The 22242-nt window shown below is 40.8% G+C and overlaps 1 pseudogene; it reads left to right on the forward strand.

Annotated features, from left to right (window-relative positions):
• Window positions 1-8119: 8119 nt before the first annotated feature.
• On the forward strand, window positions 8120-9083 carry LOC142437400 (mitochondrial carrier homolog 2 pseudogene; annotated as a pseudogene).
• Window positions 9084-22242: the final 13159 nt, after the last annotated feature.

The following is a 22242-nucleotide window of genomic DNA, read 5'->3' on the forward strand; positions in this document are numbered from 1 at the left end:
GCACATATGCCGATTCCCATTCGTGTTATGCAATAACCATTTTGAGGACACTCCATAACCCATTTATGCAATTCACTCTCTAGAGCCCCATAAAAAGACGTTAAACCACGATGAGCTTTTTGAGCTTTTGGAATTTGTTTCAAGTCAGCCTTCATTTTCTGCCACTCCCTCACTTGCTTTCCGCCAACACAGAATTCCCTACTTGCAATACTGTTATTGCTCTTTTCTGCTCTTGACACAACCTTCATTTTGAAACCAGCCTCATATGACCAGCGTTTTTGTTTTGGTTCAAGAGTATCCATTTCTAATAGGATAAAAAAAAGACTTTCAAAAAGATCTTTCATGGTAATCACCCCCCTCCCCCCACAACGTGTTAGATGGGAGGGGGCAGCGGGGGTGGGGTGGGGTGGAGGGGTGGAGGGAGTCCATGCAGGTGGGGAATGCAGGATGTGAATTAACACAGAGACCAGAGGGGAGATACTGAGCGCAGCCACAGACACATCCTTAACAGTTCAGCTGCCGGCGTAAGTGAATCACTACTGGTGCTTCTGCGAATTGGAGCTGTCCATTTCGGCTCTGATTGGTTTAGATGTGAGTAAACAAACATTCAAACATTCAAAGGCCCGCAGTGTCAGCGGGGCTTTGAATGAACAGTGGAGAAATGGCAATCACCTGCGAGATAACGGGTGCTCTTCCTGTTACCTTGGAGGGGCGGGGGGGGGGAGCAGCGGGATGTTACACCTCGCTGAGGTTCCACTGACCCGTGTATAAGCTAAACCCCAGTTTTTCAGCAAAACTCAGCTTATACATGAGTATATACAGTAATTGTTTTAGTGATGTTATTTTGTGTCTTCATTTCAGGTTGTATTCTGTCACTGTTGTTTCCCTCTGCCTGAAGAACTACTTTAGTATTTCTTTAAGAGTTGTTTCATTTTGTGGTTGTTTGATCAATTTCTGTTTATTCTAGAATTTTTCTTAGTTTCATCAGTATATTTGAGACACTACTTTGCTAAATCTATTATCCTTGATTCATGCAGAAGAGCCTTGGTGATGTAGTGGTCTATAATTCTTGGTTGGAATTATATTTTCAAGTCTTTATATATGTCATCCATTGTTTTCTTCTCTACATGGTTTTTGGGCAAAAAATGCTGAAACAAACCAACATTCAAACAAAAAATTATTATTACACCACATTGTATCAGAGACAACAGGCAACTTCCAATAGAACTTAGTCTTTGTCATGTATATAACTACTTGGTTTTTACATATTCTCATTTTCACAGGGAGTGCTTATTTCCAAAGTTTGATCACTTGCTTTTCTTCTCAATGATGTCCCACGGAATTATTAGGCTTTCTTCAGTTTTTCAATCATTCACTTCTTATTTTTACTCTAACAGATTAGTATTGAGAGAGTTGTTTGTAATTTTTCTAATTCTCTATTCCAGTGATTCAATTGTATATATTTGCCCTTAAAATATGTGATCTATTTCTGAAATTTTGGAATTAATCTTATTTTATTTGCTTTTTTTTTATGATTTCTGGTTTTCCATATCTTTTGTCAATATACTCTTGAATTGTTACCCTGAATTCCTCTTAGACTGTGCCTGTGTTTTTCTTAATTTTACCCTGTATAATTTCCTTCATGTTGTATTTATTGATTGATTGGGTTTTCTTAAAGCTCAAAATGGGCCTAAACATATAACTTTAAAAATTATTTTCAGGTGGTTCCAACAGCATTTCTTCCTCTGGAATAATTTCTAGTTCTGTATTTTGGACACTTGTGGTGCCATATTTTCCTGTTTCTTTGTTTTTGTGTGTGTGTGATTTAGAGTTGTCCCTGATACACTGTGGGGTTATTGTATTAATTTGTTCTTTGTATTTTGGTTTTATTTACCATTATTTTTGTTTTGTTTTATCTTAATATAACTGGACAACAAGGCAGGTTTGTGACTCTCGTCCCCAGTTTGGCAGCATTGGGTACTCACCACTTTTCTTCAGCTGTTCTAAAGCACTAGCTGCTCCATGGGAGAAAGATGAGACCTTCTACCCTCATAAAGAGCTACACTCTTAGAAACCAACAGGGACTGTCCTAACCTGTCATAAAGGGTTGCTGTGTCTCAGAATCAATTTGATGGCAGTAAGTTGGTTTTTCTTCAACAGTTTGATTGGCACTCCATCCACATGTCATACAACTCAATAATTCAATCACTATCAAGACGACTTGTACAGTCATCACCACAATCCATTCAAGAACATTTTCTTCTTGTATTCATTGTTATTCATTTAAATATTTTTATTGTGGCAAAAATATACGGAATATAGTCTCCAATTCAACAACTTCTACATGTATACTTAGTGCCATTGATTATACTCTCTGTGTGGTACAGTCACTATTCATATAATTTTCCAAACTATTCTCACATTTACATAAACTCAATGACATCTAAGCAAAAATTCTTCTTCCTTCACCCATGGAAACCATTGTTCAAGTTAGCTTTCTCTCTCTTTCTCCCCCAAGTAATTTTCTTGATATAATATTCACATACAATACAATTCCATAGTTAACTAATTTTTAAAGACTTGTATATGTACCATCACAATCAGTTCTAATGTGCCATCTCCCTTTCCGCATTCATTGATTGCTCTCCAAAACTCCTCATCCTTCCCATCCCTCACCCTCCACCTATGTCCCGGATAAACCACAACATTCCTTATTATCTCTATGCATACACTCCTTTCTGTGCTTTCTGGGAAAGCCAATAGAAAAAATATTTTATATGGGGGCTGGAGGCACAGGGAATCCAGGGTGGATGATACCTTCAGGACCAAGGGTGTGAGGGGCGATGCTGGGAGAGTGGAGGGTGATTGGGTTGGAAAGGGAGAACTGATCACAAGGATCCACATGTGACCTCCTCCCTGGGAGATGGACGGCAGAGAAGGGGGCAAAGGGAGACTCCGGATAGGGCAAGATATGACAAAATAACAATGTATAAATTACCAAGGGCACATGAGGGAGGGGGGAGTGGGGAGGGAGGGGGAAAAAAAGAGGACCTGATGCAAAGGGCTTAAGTGGAGAGCAAATGCTATGAGAATGATTGGGGCAGGAAATGTGCAGATGTGCTTTATACAATTGATGTATGTATAAGTATGGATGTGGTAAGAGTTGTATGAGCCCCTAATAAAATGTTTTAAAAAAATGAAACAAAACAGCAAGAAGAAAATAATAATATAATTTTTAAAGACCATCATCAATATATAAAGAACCAGAGAAGATATTTTTTTATGGAAATAGCTAGAGATATTTGAGCTTAGAGCAAATTTAGGCTAAGTCAAGAGGGAGGTCAACTGACCAAGTATCATATTACACCATGGTTTGATCCACTACAATCAAGTGAACAATAATCTCTGTCTGATAATAAAGTTTTTAAATCCTTTGCTCAAGGCTACAGGGGATCTGCCCGAGGCTTAATCTGACTAGGTACTCTGCACACGGATTTTGGGTTCCCACTGTCTTCTACAAATTGGATGCTCACAATTTAAGCAATGACACTTTTCCCTTCATCATATTCGGATTTTTTAATAATCATCATCATCATCTTTGGATCACATAGGCTAGTTCTTTTATCGTTTGTTCTTCTTTTGAGGAGTTTGGGAATGAGTCTACTCACAGTAGTGCAGAGAAACTGAGCAAAGCCTGGTGAGTGTCAACCTCTGTCGGTCATTGACCCGGTGGTGCTGCAGTGGGGCCGAAGTGTGGTAGCGGTTTCTGGATAGGTTCACAGACTCCTGACCAATGAGGGGTGCATTTTCTGCTCCACAGGATGAAAGAATAAAAAGGGAATAGAAGGAGAAAGAACAAAATGAAGTTAACAAAGAATGCTAACGTGTCGGAAAGAGAGGAAAGAACTAAGAAGGAGACAGAAAGTGAAAAAGAAAAAAAAGAAGAGGCACAGCACTGGCAGTGAGGGAAATTTGATTGGCTGCTGGGGTTGGGTAGAGAAACAGAGGGGACAGGTCTGGTCACTGGGAGGTTTACGTGGGATAAGAGTGGAAAAAATTATGCCTTTTGTTCACCAGTATTCAATGTGGATGCAAGTGAAAACCTGGGCAAATGGAGCTAGTTATCGGTTCCTGCCCAAATTAGAACACCCCTTGTAGTAATTCAAAACGGTCTCCCTGTGGATTTGTTGCTTCACTGTTGGATGGCCACTTGTTTATCTTTAAGCCCTTAAGACCCAGATACTATAAATTTTAATAGCTGAGCACCATCCACTGTCTTAACCACATCTGCTTATGCACTAATTTTGTCTTCAACAATCGGGGTGGGGAGGAGCGTGAGCATCACAATTGTCATTTTGTTAGAACACAGTGTTCTTGTATTGCGGAAAGGTATGAACTTAGGCCCAAGGTCCATCTGCCGCTTCAGTGTATTGCCTTATAAATATATGTGCATAATAAATATATGTACATATAAATATATGTACATAATTGCCTTATAAATATATGTACATGTACATAAGCCAACACCTCTATTTTTATGGATTAATGCATTTACATAAGTTCACCCCTCTGTTAATACTTTTATCTATAGCTTTACTTCCTACAGCTTTCGTCGGTTTTCTTTTGCCTCCTCTTGTCCCACCATCATGTTCCCCCTTCTTCCACCTCTTAGTACTTTCTCTCAGCTAGATTGGTGTTACTCTTCTACCCACAGGATCTCTACAACCTCCTAGATGCTGGTTTTAATTCCCTGGTTATTCCCCGATCTATGGCACTGTTTGCTCACCACCACTACCACCACCACCCCACCTTCTTCCCACAAGACCCTCTGGTGCCATTGGCCCTGTTGCTTCCTCCCTGAGCTTGCTTCCCATGTCTGTCTTATATAAGTAGGCAAACCACTTATATAAGTAGTCCAAGCAATAAGAAAACAAAAAGTTGAAAAAAGAAAAGGAGAGAAAAAAATGATAACATAAACCATACATAGTTCCAGGTCTGTCCACTGGTCTTTATGAGTCTCTCCTGCCTGGTCCTGGGGGAGTTCCAGGGGCTTCCTCTCCTAGCCCAAAGTGTATTTGGGGGCTCTCTAGGGGTTGTATGGAATGGCTTTGTTCCAATTGCTGATCTGGTATGTTCCATTCTTGGTTTGTCCTGCTACGGGAGATTCAGGCCATATTATCTCCCTGCCCTGTGTCCCCATTATTGTCCTCTGTCGCTGTACACTCCAGTGAGGAGACAGCATGGCTTGAGTTGTTGGCAGCCCTACAGTCCTCTCTTGCCTTAGCAGCTCCATGCAGGGACATCATTCTCCAAGCTTGCTATGCCAGCATGGAGTCTAGGTCAACTGTCTCTTTCTCTTTTCCCTTCTTGGTTTGCTTCTGTGTGAGCATAGTATATCACCTCCTATCCCCAACCTGAATGTTTAGTGTTGTTTCTGTGACACTAGGGCAGCAGTCAGATTGGCTCTAGTTGGGTGCGGCCCTATAGCTGAATCTTTTCATGCAATCTTCCACGTGGTTACTTTGCCCTTCCGGTTTGCTGTGCCATGGTGGTGTCTGTATGCACATTCCAATTCTGTGGAGACACAACCAATACTCTCCCCCTGGGTGAGTTAGTGCCCTGCTCTCCCCATGTCATCATCTCAGCTTTTCCTCCTCCTTTTCTCCCTCCTCATCCCCCAATTTCCCCTTCTTTATGTTGGATTCATATGTACCACCTTGGGTTGGGTTTGACCTCTACCCAACTACCTGTGCCTCCATGCATACATTGTGAGATAAGTGTCTTTCCTTCTACATATACTGTGTTGATTATACTTACCTCAGGGGACTCATACTTGTCCTTTTGTGATTGGCTGACCTTGCTTAGCATAATTTCCCCCAACTCTTCCTATGAAACATGTTTCATGTGATTTTCCATGATTTTTAGTGCTGTGTAGTACTCCATTGTGTGTATGTGCCAGAGTTTACTAATCTACTTGTTTATCAATGGACGTTTAGCTTGTTTCCGACTCTTTGCGATTGCATCCACATAAGTTTAACTTTGTTTCTTAGGTATTTGCTTTAGAGGGTCTAGATAGTATATGAGGTGAGTCATCATCTTGGCCACCCACTCCTCCAATCAGCATTTCTGAGCTCTGTTATTATATATATGTGGTCAGATGTTGCTTAAATATATGTTATATGACTTATAGCCATATATTTGTAGATGGTGTCATAGAGTATTTAATAGCACAAGCTTTGAGGTTGAAAATTTGTAGATTCAAATTTTGTCTAGAGTATTTACTAGCTGTATGAATAGGGGCAAGTTTCTGATGTAAATCTCATTTCTCCCATCTGTAAAATATTGTTAATTAGATGTATTTTATAGAGTTAGAGTGAGAATTAAAAGGGTTCCTGGTAATATAGTGGTTAAAGTACTCATCTGGTAACCAAAAGTATAGTGATTTGAACCTACCAGCCATTCCAGAGGACAAAGATGTGAAAATCTACTTCTGTAAAGATTATAAATTTGGAAACCCTTTGGGAAATTTTACTCTGTCCTAAGTTTTACTTGTTGAAGTTGGAATCAACTTGGTGACAATTGGTTTTGATTCTGATAAGGATTAAAGGTGATAATATATGCAAAATGAAAGAATTGTATTTGGCAAGTATGGAAATATTCCATAAATGTTTTCAATAAAAGTATTCAATAAATGTCTGGGTTTTTTTAACTGTAAGTTTTAGAAGAGTAGAAAGTCTTGTCTTTCTCCCAAGGAAAGACTGTGGTTTCACAATGACTTTGTGGTTATCAGACCAGTTCATGACCATTCCACCACAAGAGCTCCTCAAGTGATAAGTAGATCCTTTTATTATTAATGATACTAATAATTTATACTTATGTAAAATACATTAAATTAAGAGTCAAACATTTAAAACCAAGTTGACTAAAAGGTATATATATATATATATATGTTTGTTTATAGGGGTACCCAAACAAAACTGGGTTTCCCCCCCAAAGCTATATATTTAGTTTTTTCTGCAATTCCATTCTTGGAAAAATTTTCCTTGTTTTCTCTTCACCTCTTCCATGTCATCAAAACACATTACTTTCACATCCTTCTGCATTTGAGGAAACAAAAAGAAGTCACACGGAGTGAGGTCAGGTAAATAAGGTGAGTGGGGCAAGAGAGTCATGCTGCTTTTGCCAAAACCTGGCTCATTGATATGGCTGTGTAAGCTGTTGCATTGTTGTGGTGGCAAAACCAGTCCCTCATCTGCAACAAATCAGACTTTTTTTGTTGCACACTGTTTCACAATCTTTTCAGAACCTCTAAATAGAGAGCTTGATTAACAATCTAACCTGGTGGAGCAAACTCCAAATGCATTATGAGTCAACATTTTCATCTGTTCGGGAAGTTCGTGGGCATCCAGATTGTCATCAATCAACATTTTACCTTTTTTGAAATGAGAAAACCACTTGTACAATTGAGTTTTTCCCATGGCACTGTCATTGTAAGCTGTGCTCAACATCACAACAGTCTCTGCAGCACTTTTCCAGAGCAGGAAAAAATATTTCACAACCACATGCTGTTCTTTCAAATCAGCCATGACACCAAACAAGGTTTGAGAAAAATGCTTTTATGAAAAAATTCACTGTGACCAGAGAGAACTTTCCCAGGTGATGCCACTGGGTGCACTAACTCAGAATGAGTTGCTTGATGCTTGCCAAGTGAGGAAAATGCATACTATGAAAACACCGCTCTGCCCAACATAATTCCAGGGGTTTTGGTGTGGGTACCCCTATCTATCTATTATCTATTTATCTATCTATCCATCTATCTTCTATTTTTCTATCTTTATATCTATATATCTATTCTTTCTTTTTGGTCTGAAATCCTAAGAACTATAATAACAGCAATAATAAAATTCAGTCTTTTTTTTTTTTTTTGCATTACTCTTTCTGAAGGACATGATCTCACTTAGATTTCCACAGGATTCTCTATAGAAAGCTTATTTCCGGTGCGTGCGCACGCGCCGCAGGCGGGCCAGTGAAGCCGGCGTCCCTGACACGTGACCCTGGGCCGGCTCCGTCGCTTGGTGGGTCTGTCAGTCCGTCCGTCCCCGGGTGCCATCGTGCCATCATGGCGGACGTGGCCAGTCAGGTGCTCCTGGGCTCCGGTCTCACCATCCTGTCCGAGCCGCTCATGTGGGATATGAGCCTCTTCCTCCAACAATAGGACGCAATATTTTGGGGCGACAAGTATGTCAGCTTCTTGGTCTCTTTTGTTATGCTCAGCACATCTCCAGCATCAATGGGAAGCGTGGGCTGTTCACAGGCCTCACCCCCAGACTGTGCTCTGGGGTCCTGGGAACCATAGTCCACGGCAAAGTGTTGCAGCATTACCAGGACTGTGAGAAGCCTGAGGAAATTAATTCTGGCAATGTCCAGAAAGATGCCTCGTCTTCCTTTGATCGAGTTGTTAAGGAGACAATACGAGAGATGATGGCTCGTTCTGCGGCTACCCTCATCACACATCCTTTCGACGTGATCACGCTGAGGTCAATGGTACAGTTCATCGGCAGAGAATCCAAATACTGTGGACTTGGCGACTCCATAATGACCATCTATCGAGAAGAGGGCATCCTAGGTTTTTTTGTGGGTCTTATTCCTCGCCTCCTTGATGACATCATTTCTTTGTGGCTCTGTATCTCACTGGCCTACCTCGTCAATACCTATGCACTGGACAGTGGGGTTTCCACCATGAGTGAAATGAAGAGTTATTCCCAGGCTGTCACTGGCTTTTTTGCCAGTATGCTGACCTATCCTTTCATGCTTGTCTCTAACCTGATGGCTGTCAACAACTGGGGGCTTGCTGGTGGATGCCCTCCCTACTCCCCAATATTTACTTCTTGGATAGATTGTTGGTGCATGCTACAGAAAGAGGGAAATATGAGCCGAGGAAATAGCTTGTTCTTCCGGAAGGTCCCCTTTGGGAAGATTTACTGTTGTGACCTGAGAATGTTAATTTGAAGATGTGGGGCAGGGACAGTGACATTTCTGTAGTCCCAGATGCACAGAATTATGGGAGAAAATGCTGATTTCGACACAGTGTGGCGCGCTTTTGTAATAATCATTTAATCTTGTGAAAATGGGGGGAAAAAAGCTTATTTCCTGTCAGCTCTTGTTCAAGGGTCTGATGAACTTTGGTCTTTTGTACAAAGATGAATCCAACTTTGCTTCCAATTAAATATCAAATTGAGCCCTCTTCTTTATTGTAGATCATATTTCCATTCTTTTTTCCCCACATTTTATTAGGGGCTCATACAACTCTTATCACAATCCATACATATACATACATCAATTGTATAAAGCACATCCGTACATTCTTTGGCCTAATCATTTTCAAAGCATTTGCTCTCCACTTAAGCCCTTTACATCAGGTCCTCTTTTTTTCCCCCTCCCTCCCCGCTCCCTCCTCCCTCATGAGCCCTTGATAATTTATAGATTGTTATTTTGTCATATCTTGCCTTATCCGGAGTCTCCCTTCACCCCCTTCTCTGCCATCCATCTCCCAAGGAGGAGGTCACATGTGGATCCTTGTAATCGGTTCCCCCTTTCCAACCCACTCACCCTCCACTCTCCCAGTATAGCCCTTCACACCCCTGATGCTGAAGGTATCATCCACCCTGGATTCCCTGTGCCTCCAGCTCCCATATGCACCAGTGTACAACCTCTGCCCTATCAGTCCTGCAAGGTAGAATTTGGTTCATGGTAGCTGGCGGGAGGAAGCATCCAGGATATGAGGGAAAGCTGTGTTCTTCATCGGTACTACATCGCACCCTGACTGAGTCATCTTCTCTCCTAAAGCCCTCAGTGAGGGGATCTCCAGTGGCCAACAAATGGGCTTTGGGTCTCTACTCTACACTTCCCTCTTCATTCACTATGGTATATATATATATATATATATATATATTTGCATGATGCCTTATACCTAGTTCCTTTGGCACCTTGTGATCATACAGGCTGGTGTGCTTCTTCCATGTGGGCTTTGTTGCTTCTGAGCTAGATGGCCGCTTGTTCACCTTCAAGCCTTTAAGCCCCCAGATGCTATCTCTTTTGATAGCTGGGCACCATCAGTTTTCTTCGCCACATTTGCTTATGCACCAGTTTGTCTTTGGCGATCGTATCATGGAGGTGTGCAGCCAATGATATGATCTTTTGTTCTTTGATGCCTGATAACTGATCCCTTCGGGACCACGTGATCACACAGGCTGGTGTGTTCTTCCATGTGGGCTTTGTTACTTCTGAGCTAGATGGCCGCTTGTTCACCATCAATCCTTTAAGACCCCAGACACTATCTCTTTTGATACCACATTTACTTGTTCACCCGCTTTGGCTTCAGCAGTTGTGTCGGGAGGGTGAGCATCGTAGAGTGCCAATTTAATAAAAGAAATTATTCATGCATTGAGGGAGTGCTTGAGTAGAGCCCCAAGGTTCTTCCGCCACCTTAATACTAAACCTATAAATATAGACACATAGATCTCTTTCCCCATCCTCATATATATATTTGCATGTACATGTCTTTGTCTATACCTCCATAAATGCCCTTTGACTCCTAGCTCTTTCCTCCATCTCCCTTGACTTTCCTCCTGCCCTTCTACCATGGTCCGTGCCCAGCTGGGTTACAGCTATACCTCTTCTTTACATAACCTTACCCTTGATCATTCCCTACCAGGCCTGCCACTTCCCCCTCACTACCATCTTGGGTCCCATGTTGTTCCCTTGTCCCTGTGTTTGTTAACACCACTTCCTTACCCCCGCCCCCACCTCCCCCTATCCCAAGTCCCCCTAGAACTGTTGGTCCCGTTGTTTTTCCTCCAAATAGTTCATCCAGCCTGTCTTATTTAGACAGACCTCTGGAGACAATAACATGCACGAAAACAAGACAGAGGAAAACAAAGCAACAGTATATGACCAGATAACAAAACAACAATAACAAACCACTGACAAAGAACACAATAAAACACATCAAGAAAGAAGAGCTTATAGTTAGTTCAAGGATCGTTTGTTGGCCCTTAGGAGCATTTTCCAGTCCAGTTTGTTGGGGCACCATGCTCTGGCCCCAAAGTCCACTTTCAGCATTCCCTGGGAACTTTGCCACTCCATTCCCTTGCTGTTCTGCTGCACTCCCCCAGTGCTTTGGCTCGTTGTGGTGGGATCAGGTCAGGTGCAATTCCCACACTGTGTCTCTGGTGTTGTCTCCTGTATCACCCTTGGTCACTGAGGGGCATCAAGTCTCATAGTGGGGCCAGCCATGTTGTTCTCTCTGTGGACTGGCTGCTCTAATCAGGAACATCATCCTCATGGCCTGGTGGGCCAGGCTGTGCTCCACTCTCTCCTCCTCCCCCTTCCTCTGTTCCCGTGTGCTCTGATCAGAAATGTCCATCTCCCGGAGCTGCAGAATCAATGTCGTCCTTTGAAACAAATTCTTCTCAGGGAAGGGGCAGGAATCCACTTAAATTTTGGTGCTGGGGCCAGCCTCCTAGACCTCTCCACTGGTTCCCTACTCCACTCTGGGATGTTGTATTCACACATTGTGGCACTGGGTTGAAGTCTGGTCCCACTTTCCCTGTGGAGATATAAACAATACCCTCCCCTTGTTTCCATTCTTAATGAAAATATTTCCCATAATACAGCTTCTACTTTTTGTTTTTAATAAACAGTCTAGGAAAATATAAAAGTAAAATAGTAGATGATTCTTTAACCAATGAAATTTTAGTTTCCTGTAAACGGTATAAGAGCCATGATAAAAATGGACTGTGTTACAGATACTGCTTGGAAACAATAGTGAAGAATTACCATGTTGATACATTATTTCTAAGGAGAATCGTTAAGAATGCAATCTTTCTTTAAGGGGTTGGTGAAACAAAGAGACGGTCATTATGCTTTAAGAGGTGGAGATGTGTTCACCCGTGTGCATTGAATAATCCTAAAGGGAAAATGACTCTCAATGATGACTTAGGGAATCATCGTATTTACAATTAAGTCTCTTTCTCTCTTTTTATTTTTGACCACACTCTCACTTTTTAAAATCCAAATGTTGTAATTGATAAGAGGCTCCAACTATTTTGCTGCACATATGAGTTTAGAAGAGAAATTGAGAAGAAATCATTCAAATCTGCCAGTGAGTTTTCACCAATGGCAACATCATCACATTAATTCTTTTTCCAGCTTCGTGGTGAACTGAGGCCTCTGGAACTGAATGAGAGATAGCATTGGCGGCAGCCAGCCCATGAGTACAGGTGCTGACATGGAAGCTGGTTCCTTGGAACCCAGCACAGACAACTCACACTATAACAGAGCTCTCGTCCTTTGGATTCTCAGCGCCAGTGTCTCCACCCTGTGTGCACGTGGGTGGTCTGAAGAGATCACAGAACAGACCTGTTCATCGTCCCACAGGTCAGGACTAAACGTGGGCCGTTGTGCCACAATTACCGTTTGCTCTGGTCCTTCTCTGGGAATTGATTCAACAATTTTCCTCAGTTCTCCTTTTTCTAATGTTAGCTTCTCTGAGATGACTCTGAGAATCAGCACATGGTTAAGTGCTCAGCATTACCTGGAACGGTTTCAGCCTAGAGCATTCCAGACAGGTGAAGGTGTGGGTGGGACACAGTTCTATTCCGCCACATTGGTTTGCTATAAGTTGGAACAGACTTTAGAGCACTTCACACCAATAACAACAGCAAAAGTCTGCTCTGTAGAAGTCATGCAATTGGTTTTAGATTTGCACTGTCATCCATAGCCTGCTGCAAACCAGGTGTTCAGAATTGAAGCTCTAATACCATTTACAGTTCTTGGCTGGTCTTCTTCTTCTGTATGGAGTTATCTGACACCTCATTTAGAAGGCTGTTTGTTCTAAGACCCCAGATGCTATTCTTTCTGATAGCTGGGCACCATCTGCTTTCTTTACCACACTTTGTTTTAGCACTCACATCTTCAGTGGTGACTCCATAGAGGCAGGCTTTGAACATGGTCATCTCATAAGAACTAGTCCTTAGATAAGGGCTATGATCAAATGTGAGTTCAAAACCCATTCATATATCTATGGTTCATATATGTATCTTGTCACTTTAATGACATTATTATTATTACTTTGTTGAACAACATTATAAATTACCCCCCCCCAAGGGAAATATGGTAGTTCTATTGATATTATCATTAATTTAGGCAATTGTATTGAATTTAAAATACTGTCACAAAAATACAGTATTCATGTACAGGATTGTCTCCTAAACCAAAACAGATGGATTAGTTGATTAGAACAGTTTAATACCTTAGGTGACTGGTCTCTAACTACACAAATAATGAAGGTTGGAGATAAGGAAAAACTTGGAATAATGTTCATTCATAAAGGGAGAAGTGGAATAAATGTCCTAAAAATTCAGAGAGTATGTAAATAGCACATATATGGTAGCCTGAGTTACCATTTATCGGGCAACCTCAAGGCAAGAAATCTGAACCAAAGCCCACTTGGTTTCTCATCTATATCCTTGGAATAGTAGTTGCTGGCTTCTCACACTAGGGCACTTCAACCTTAAGCCCATGCTAGTATGTCAATTCCTTTAATCTACTACTGTTGCGCTTAAGGTCAAGTCCAGTTTGCTTCATTGTTTGGACCTGTGAAGGATGCTGTTTGTTAACCTTGAAAGTATAGAGTCTAAAGTCCTGGTTGTGTTTGGTACACAACCTGGGTCATCAAAGGCTGAATAAAAATTAGGTTATAAGGGACTAATTATGGACATAATACTGAGTTTATTCTCCCAAATATGTTGAGCATTTTCCCCAACGGCAGGCTGCCAAATCCAGTTTACCCACTGACTGAAGCAAAATTGACTTCTCTGAGATAGGCATGCTCTACATCCTGACATCTCTGGCATGGATTTCCAGTAAGATTCACTAACCACTCTTGTAGAAGTGTCATTAATTGGGGACTACTAAAAAACAGCGTTATATGGCAGGACCTGTTTGGTCTTCTCTCTCTCGCTGCCTCATGGGAAATTGACCTATTTGAAATGAGACCTTCCCATTGAAGTGGATTTTAAGATGTACAAATAAGGGGCCAACCAACTCTTTAAACTAACCAAGGAGACAAGATATTCTCGTACAAAAGGCATAATAAAATACACTCATCCTTTCCAAGACATTGCTATTGTTTGCCATCATGCCACTTAACTCATAACAGTCAGATAGAAACTGCCTCATAAAGTTTCTTACACTTAACATTTTTTTAAATCATTTTATTAGGGACGTGGACAACTCTTATCACAATCCATCCATCCATCCATTGTGTCACACAAACACTGTAATATTAATGGAAGTAGATTGCCAGGATTTTTCTCCCACATAGTGGCTGGATGTATTCCAACCACTCACCTTTTGCTTAGCAAATGATTAACCCTTGTGCCCCCAGTACTTCTTAGAATGATGTTATAATTTTATTCTGAATCACATTACGTTTTAGCTATTTTGAGAGAAAGTCCTCACATGGATTTATTCTACCTTTGTCTATCATTTGTGTTCTTGGTCAGTTCTCAAATCTTTTAATTTGTGAAATCATAAAATATCTAGTGGATTCCTGTATGCCTTCAAAGTCTATTTTCTAGATGTCTGTAGTAGAACACAGCATCATGGTCAGAATGACCTCTTGCTCGTTCTTAATATTGGACATCTTATTGCTTCTTGGCTTTTTCTTATTCTTACTTTCCAGCTAAACTGTGCCAAGTTTTATTATATTCATATTATGCAACTCATACCTCAGGGCTCTTATAGATTAAAAACTAGTTCTCAAATGTCATTGGTAATTTTTTGGCACAAAGCTAAACTGATTTAGAGATGAAGTAAAGTTTCAATTTCCAAAATGGGAGCCAAAAACATAGATGGTGAACCACTCAGTGATTTCACATTATTTTTTAGTGACTCTTCCATGACTCCTTTGTTTCTTCCTGACTGTATTAGTCTGGGTTGACTAGAGACACACATCCAGAGATACTCACATATGTGTAAGACAGAGTTTAAGATGCAAGAGAAATTGTATATTAAGAAAACAGCCCAGTCCAGTCCAGATCAAATTCGTAAGTCCACTATTAGCCCATATGTCTGATACTAGTTCATAATTTCCTCTTTAGACTCTTGCAACACATGCAATGATGCCGACTTCAGGAAGATCATAGGCCAGTGGGTAGAAGGTCTTGTGGATCGGTGGCAGTGGAAGCATCTCAATGCTGGCACGGGTCTCCATGTTTTCTCCTCCAGCTCTCTGAGTGTTTCAACAGCAGTAAAGGGAAGGCAGAGAGACTGGGTTTAGCCTCAAGTGAGCTATTTATCTATGGTAGGTTGCACCTCCAAATGAGGTCATCAAGGTGTGACCTGATTGACAGGCTAGACTCCACTCCTTTGCTCAAGTTGACAGGAGATTATGTAACTGCTGAACTGACCATCACAGCAGAGATCCAGTCTAAGTCATTTGGGCTGTTCAGTATAGAGATGTGTTCTTAGATGACAACATTTAGAACAAAGTTTCAGGAGAGTTCTGGGAACTGAGAAAAGATTGGGAAACTTGGGAAAGAATAGGTTCAAATGGGTCCTGGAAGACCCCATAGGATTCACCCTAGAAGGATCACAAGTGGTTAATAAAAACAATGCTGCATATTCTTTGAGCATTGCAAGGCCCTATGCATTCCCATCAGAATCCTGCAAATGATCAACTGAATAAAAATAGCCCTGCCATTCTTCTACACCCCAGTTCTAAATAATTTTTTAAAGTTTAGTTGTTAGTTTCAGATGTTTTTAGGTTCCCAATGGAAATTGTCCTGTCCCACTGAGCCAAGAAGTAAAGAATGTGAAAGTGGGTTAGTGAGGAGGGGGACAGGAGCATGTGTATAGCCATGGCATTGAGATGGTATCAGAAGAGTATGATTGATCTCTTTCTAAGTGTATTAAGTAAAGAGAAGTGAAACTGCAAATGACATTTCTTAGGAGTTCTTTTTATATGTTTAGCATAATGCTGAATTCTGTTATTATAAACTGTTCGAGGGATTACAATGATGTCTTGGTCCATGTTCATCTTACTTCCAAGGCTCATTTGATCATGGAACACATGGTATTCATTACATGCAAATGTAATGAGAAAGACTAGTGAAGCTCATTTCCTATTATTAGCTCTTGTTACTGCCAGAGAGAGGACAGAATTACCTGGCAGGGTTTCAGAATCTACTCTTCTTAAACTGCAAAATAGTGATCATAGTCATTTCTTCAGTTGATAGAAATGGCACCACAAGACCACGATTAGCATATTTCAGGTGGCAAGTATCTAACTGAATACATGCTGATTGACTGATAATCACAAATGCTGTCCTTAGCTGCCGTCAAACCAGCCCCAATAATGGCGACCCCATGCACAACAGCATCAAACAATTGGCTCCTTTTTTCGAGGTAAATCGCCTTGTCTTTCTTCCTAGTCTGCGTTAGTCTGGAAGCTCCACTGAACTATGTTAAGCAGCATAGCAACACACAAACCTCTACTGTAACATGAGGTTTATTGGCCAAAATTTGAATCCATATCTACCACTGAGATGTAAGACTTCTGACAATATATTACTATAAAATTCACTACCATACACTCAACTCCAACTCATAGTGACTCTATAGGACAGAGTAGAACTAATAAGTCTATAACTCTTTATTGGAGTAGAAAGCTTCATCTATCTCCTATGGATGGTTTCAAACTGCTGATTTTTTTGCGGTTAGCAGCCTGACTTGCCTGACTATATCACCAGGACTCCTTTTGAATAGCTATGGTCATCACCATTAGGGATTATGTATTACCAGCTGAACTGTACAAACAGTAATCAGAGAGTCAATACAGGAGATATCCATGGGAGCCCTCTCCTCCATTCCTAGTCTTGCCTCTATTGCTGTTCTATGTCACTTGCATATGAAGTGGCAACGCCTATCTTTCACTGCATACAAATTGAAAACTCTCCTTGAAGTTGGTCAAACTTAAACTAACTCCCGTTTAGCCCAAACTTCGGGTTTCTAGGAATGGAGGAGAGCGCTCCATGACAACGCCTCCTTCATGCCCCAGTCCCACCCCTGGATCCCCAGAAGCCCTATTCTTCTTGCTGTCCCTATAGGTTCACCAATCCTAGGTTTCATATGCCAAAACACAGAACAACATGTAACAACTTCCTGCCGGTGACCTCCAATGACATGACACCTCTGAGATAAACACTAATATTAACAAACAAAACACAGAATATGTTGAAAATCGAATCAGGTCAAGCATGCATCAGAAGGGGGATCAACTGATAAGGTTTTAAATGTTCAAATCAGATTTATGCCTTTGATATTCTATATTCATTTCTCCAATGCACTCTGTTTAGTAGCCACTTTCCTCCCAAGCTTTAATTGTGGATAAAGAAAGTTTATAGGAAGCTTATTTCCTGTGTAGTTCCCACAACTGAATATGGGGCGCCCACTGACGCCCATAGTCTTCTGCAAACCTGATGCTCACAATTTAAGCTCTGATAGTAATCCCTCCTTTGACTTCAGATTATATATTTTACAATCCTTCACTGACTGATAATGGTGTGCTTCTTCCGTGAGGGCTTACTGGATATCTCGCTTAGATGGCTGCTTGTTTGGAGACAAGCCTTTAGAACCCCAGACACTATTTTATCTGATAGCCAGGCACCATCTGATTTCTTAGCCACATTTTGCTTTAACACCTGTATCCTGTGTTCTCTTCCTGAGGGCGCATATTGAGCAAGACCATGATGTAAGAACAAGTCGTTCTGAAGTTGGAGCTAGGGTTTAGTGTGAGCTCAAAACCCATTCCTGAATGCATGTTTTATTTGGTTTCAGTTTATCATAAATTAGGAGTTAATACATATACATTCCATAGTTCAGTCATATGAAGCCGAATTGTCCAATTGCTTTCCCAATCAGTTTCCAAATATACTTGTTCTTCCTGGACTCCAGGACATCATCTCCCTTTTATTCCACCCCACTCCCAACCCCTACCCTTATTCTACTTGCTGTCACCCATATGTTCATCGGTCCTGGAGTTCGTTTACCAAAAAATAAAAAAACATATAACACTACAAAGAAGGTTTGCCAGAATAATACATATATTAATACAGCATATAGGGGATTGATGTAGTAAGACCCTATTTGCTCAGCAATCTTGGTACAGTTGTCTTTCCCTTCCTCAGACACAATGCTTTTTCCTTCTTAAATACTCAGATGACAAATGTTTCTGAGGTAGTGTGTTAGGTTTTTTATGCTAATATGGCACCCATAAAAAGATATGGATGGAGTCTAGCCTGTCAATCAGGTCACAGCCTGATGGTACCTCCTTTTGGGCATGGCCTTCTCATAAGCAGGGTCCTGTGAACCTCCTCTCTCTTTCTGCCTTCACCTTCCTGTTGATGCCATGTCCAAACCTGCATGATCCCTGAAGAGGCATCCACGACCACTGGATCCACAAGGCTGTACCCACTGGCCTGTGATCTTCCTGCGTTTTGCATCATTGCATGTGGCTGTGTCTATGGGCTTGATCTGGACTGGGCTGGGATATTTGCTTGATGTATAATTACCATGTATACTCGAGTAAAATCCAACCTGAATATCAGCAGAGGCACCTAATTTTCCCACAAAAACTGCATTAAAATGTGCTGGAAAACTCAGCTTATACACGAGTACATATGGTACTTCTTGATATAAAGATCTCTTGTACATATATGAATCTCCCTGGATTGGTTTCTCTAGTTAATCCAGTCTAACACATGTAGTGTCCAGTTCACCCTGTGGAGTTCCCCCATGGGATCACACTAATGCTGCCTCTGGAGCATGCCTTGAAGATTCAGGATTCAGTGTCCCAGCATTCCATAGCACCCCGTCTGGGTCCCCAGATTGTCCCCAGAGCTCAATGTGGCCCATTCGGTGCATATCCCAAAGACATTCTCCACCTAATTATTCCCAAAGCATTTTCCATCATTCTTCCCATCTCCTGGAGTCCTCCTTTTCCTACCAACCAACATGCACTTATGTTCCCCCAACACGTTTGCCCCCTTTCCCCTCTCCTGAGATTTATTTTTATTTTTCCAGTCAGCCTCTGATAGGGCTGCCTACTTGTCTGGGGGACCTCATCATAGATTTACATAGCAACCACTTGGTAGACAACAACTCCTTCCCCTCCCTTGACCATTTGATTCCAGCTGAGGTGAGCGACCAAAATACTTACTTAGAGGGGATGGTATATGGTTCACGGGCACCAAGCAGGCTCTTTACCAGGCTGTCTGACCTCTCCAGCCAGCAGACTGGAAGTGCTACACACTTGAGCTTCTGCCAGTTCTGCTGCTTGTTCCTACAGCAGTGGACTTGCACAGTATTTATCCTTTGTGATTGACTCAGCAACTTCACTCAGTATATTGTCTAGATCCCTCCACGGCTTGGGGTGGTTCATAGTTTCATTGCCGTTTGGGGGCAGGCGGCGTGGGGGAGATGTGTAGTATTCCTTTTTGTGTATATACCAGTTTTTTAATCCAATATTCTACTGATGGGACTTGAGGCTGTTTCTACCTTCTTGCTATTGTGAACTGTGCTGAAATGAACATGGGGGAACAAATGTCTATTCGTGCTCTCTTTCTTATTTCTTTGGCGTGTTTACACAGTAATGGCATTGCTGGATGAAATGGTATGCCAATTGCCATCTGTTTCAGGAATTGCCATATCACCTACCACAATGGCTGTCTGTATTTACAAGCCCACCAGCAGTGGATAAGAGTTCCAATCTCACCATACCCTCTCTGGCACTTGTTGGTCTCAGCACTTTTATATTGGACGATGGCTGTGGGTGTTAGATGGGGTCTCATGGTTGTTTTCGCTTGCCTTTCCCGGATGGCGAGTGAACAGGAGCATTTCCTCGTGTGCTTATTAGCCATCGAGTGTCATCCTTTGTGAATCGTCTGTTCAAGTCCTGTGCCTACCTTCTCAGAGGGTTATTAGTTTTTCTTTGTAGGCTTGTAAAATACTATAGTTTTTATTAAGTAGTCCTTTGTCATGTCATTACTAAGTATCTTTTCCCAGTCTGTGGGCTCTCTTTTTACTCTTTTAGTGTCTTTTGATGTACACAATTGTTTTTATTTAAAATAGGTCCCACTCATCTATTTTGTCTTCCATGGAATGCATTTCCTTTGTTATATCTAATAGCCCACAGATTCCATAAGTGCACCAGGGCACTTAGACTTGTTCCAATTTTCTCATTGATGGAGAAACTAGATGGTGCCCAGTTATCCATTGGAATGCTGTCTAGGGTCTTAAAGGTTTGTATTCAAACAAGTAGCCAAACTTGAATATTGTAGAGGAAAAGTATCAGACCTAAAATTATGAACACTGTTTGTAGAAGGTAATGGAGCACAGAGGAAGTTCAAAACTCATCTTTAGAATCTCTGGTCAGATTGAACCACTGGCATATCTTCTCTAGCCATAGGCAAGAGTCTCGAACATCTTTGCTTTCAGGCAGAGCCCACTGTAGTCTTGAATATGTTGACTTGAACTTGATATTTGGCCAGATGACTTCCCTGTAAATCTGACCTGAGTTGGTTCTATGTGCGAGTATCTCTTACTTGTTTTATGACAGAAATTTCTTCCCTGGCTTTTGGAATATTGATGTGAGTCTTTTCTTTCTTTCTCATTATTTGTATTTTGGTTTCTATATTATTATTATTTTATCCTTACCACTTATTTTGAATTTAGTTTTTATTGTTTCTGTTGGTTCTCCCAGTTTGTGACTCACAGGGGGAGTGGATACATACTGATAATAGCTGACAAAGGGGTTGATAAGGGATTCAGGGATATGGATGTGGATAATAGGGTGGAAAGGTGGATTTCAGGAGTGGGAAATGAAGATGGAAGTGGAGGGATATGTTTTAAAATGTATTTGGTAATGATTGTATAATTCACCTTGATATGTTTAAATGATTGAGCTCTTGAAGTGTATTCTATGTAAAGTATGTGCCAATAAAGCTGTTAAAAATATATTTGCAAAAAGATTATCATGAGAAAAGGGAGACTTTTCTGTATCTCAGTTGATCATATCAGTGGGGGTGAGGGGTGGGGAAGAGATAAACAAATTTTTTAGAATACAGTCTTTTTCATAATACTGCATTATTAGTCTTTTAATTTTGTTAGGGTCTGTTGTGAGTTCTCCTGCTTCAACCCTAATTTTAAATATTGTCATCTGGTACTTCTTGTCCTTTGTTAAGTTTGCTAGCAATTTGTTAAATTTGTTGAACCTTTCAAATAACCCACTTTTGCTTTGTTGTTTCTGCTATTTTTCTGTTTTCCAGTTCATTTATTTCTGCTCTAATTTTTATTCTTTCTTTTTATAAATGTTGGAAGTGCTGTATTAAGGTGCTGACCATGATTCTCTCCCTTTGTTTCATGTGTGCATTTATTGCAATAAAGTGATCTCTGATTTTTCCTTCGGCTGCATCCTAGAAGTTGTGGAATGTTGTGCTATCACTCTCAGTTTCTAGAAGATTCCCATTTTTTTCTCTTATATGGGATATTCCCCAGTCTTTTATGAATAGTCTGTTGTTGAGTATCCAAAATTTGATCTTTTCTTTATTATTTTTTTATTTTTTACTTCTAGCACTGACTTAATGCACTGTCATCAAAGAAAAGGGATTGAATAATCTCTATGTGTGTAAAGTTTCTCAAGCTGGCTTGACGTGCAGTCTATTTAAGAATATGAACCATGCACATTGGAGAAGAATGCATTTTTTACTGTTGGTTGGAGAACTCCACAAATATCTAGGAGGTCAAGGTGTTTGTGTTGTTCAGTGCTTCCATTTCTTTATTGAGTTTATGTGTTGGTCTTTCTTGGAGAGTAGTGTCTTGAAATCACCTACTGTAATTGCTAATCTGGTGATGTCTTTGTTCATTTTTTTGAGGATTTTGTTAATGAATGTCTAGGGTCCTTCCTCTGGTACACATATGTTTATTATGTTTAAAAGTTCTTGCTCTGTTGATCCCTTGAGCATTATATAATGCTCATTCTTGTCCCTCATTATATCGTGTACCTCAAGGTCTGTTATGCCAGAGATTAATATTGACACCTCTGCTTTTTAAATTTTTTGATACCATTAGATTGGTAAATTTTTGCCAAACTTTGATTTCAGTCTATTCTTTTTTTTTTCT

Source organism: Tenrec ecaudatus, chromosome 1 (assembly GCF_050624435.1).
Source record: "Tenrec ecaudatus isolate mTenEca1 chromosome 1, mTenEca1.hap1, whole genome shotgun sequence".
Taxonomy (NCBI): Eukaryota; Metazoa; Chordata; class Mammalia; order Afrosoricida; family Tenrecidae; genus Tenrec; species Tenrec ecaudatus.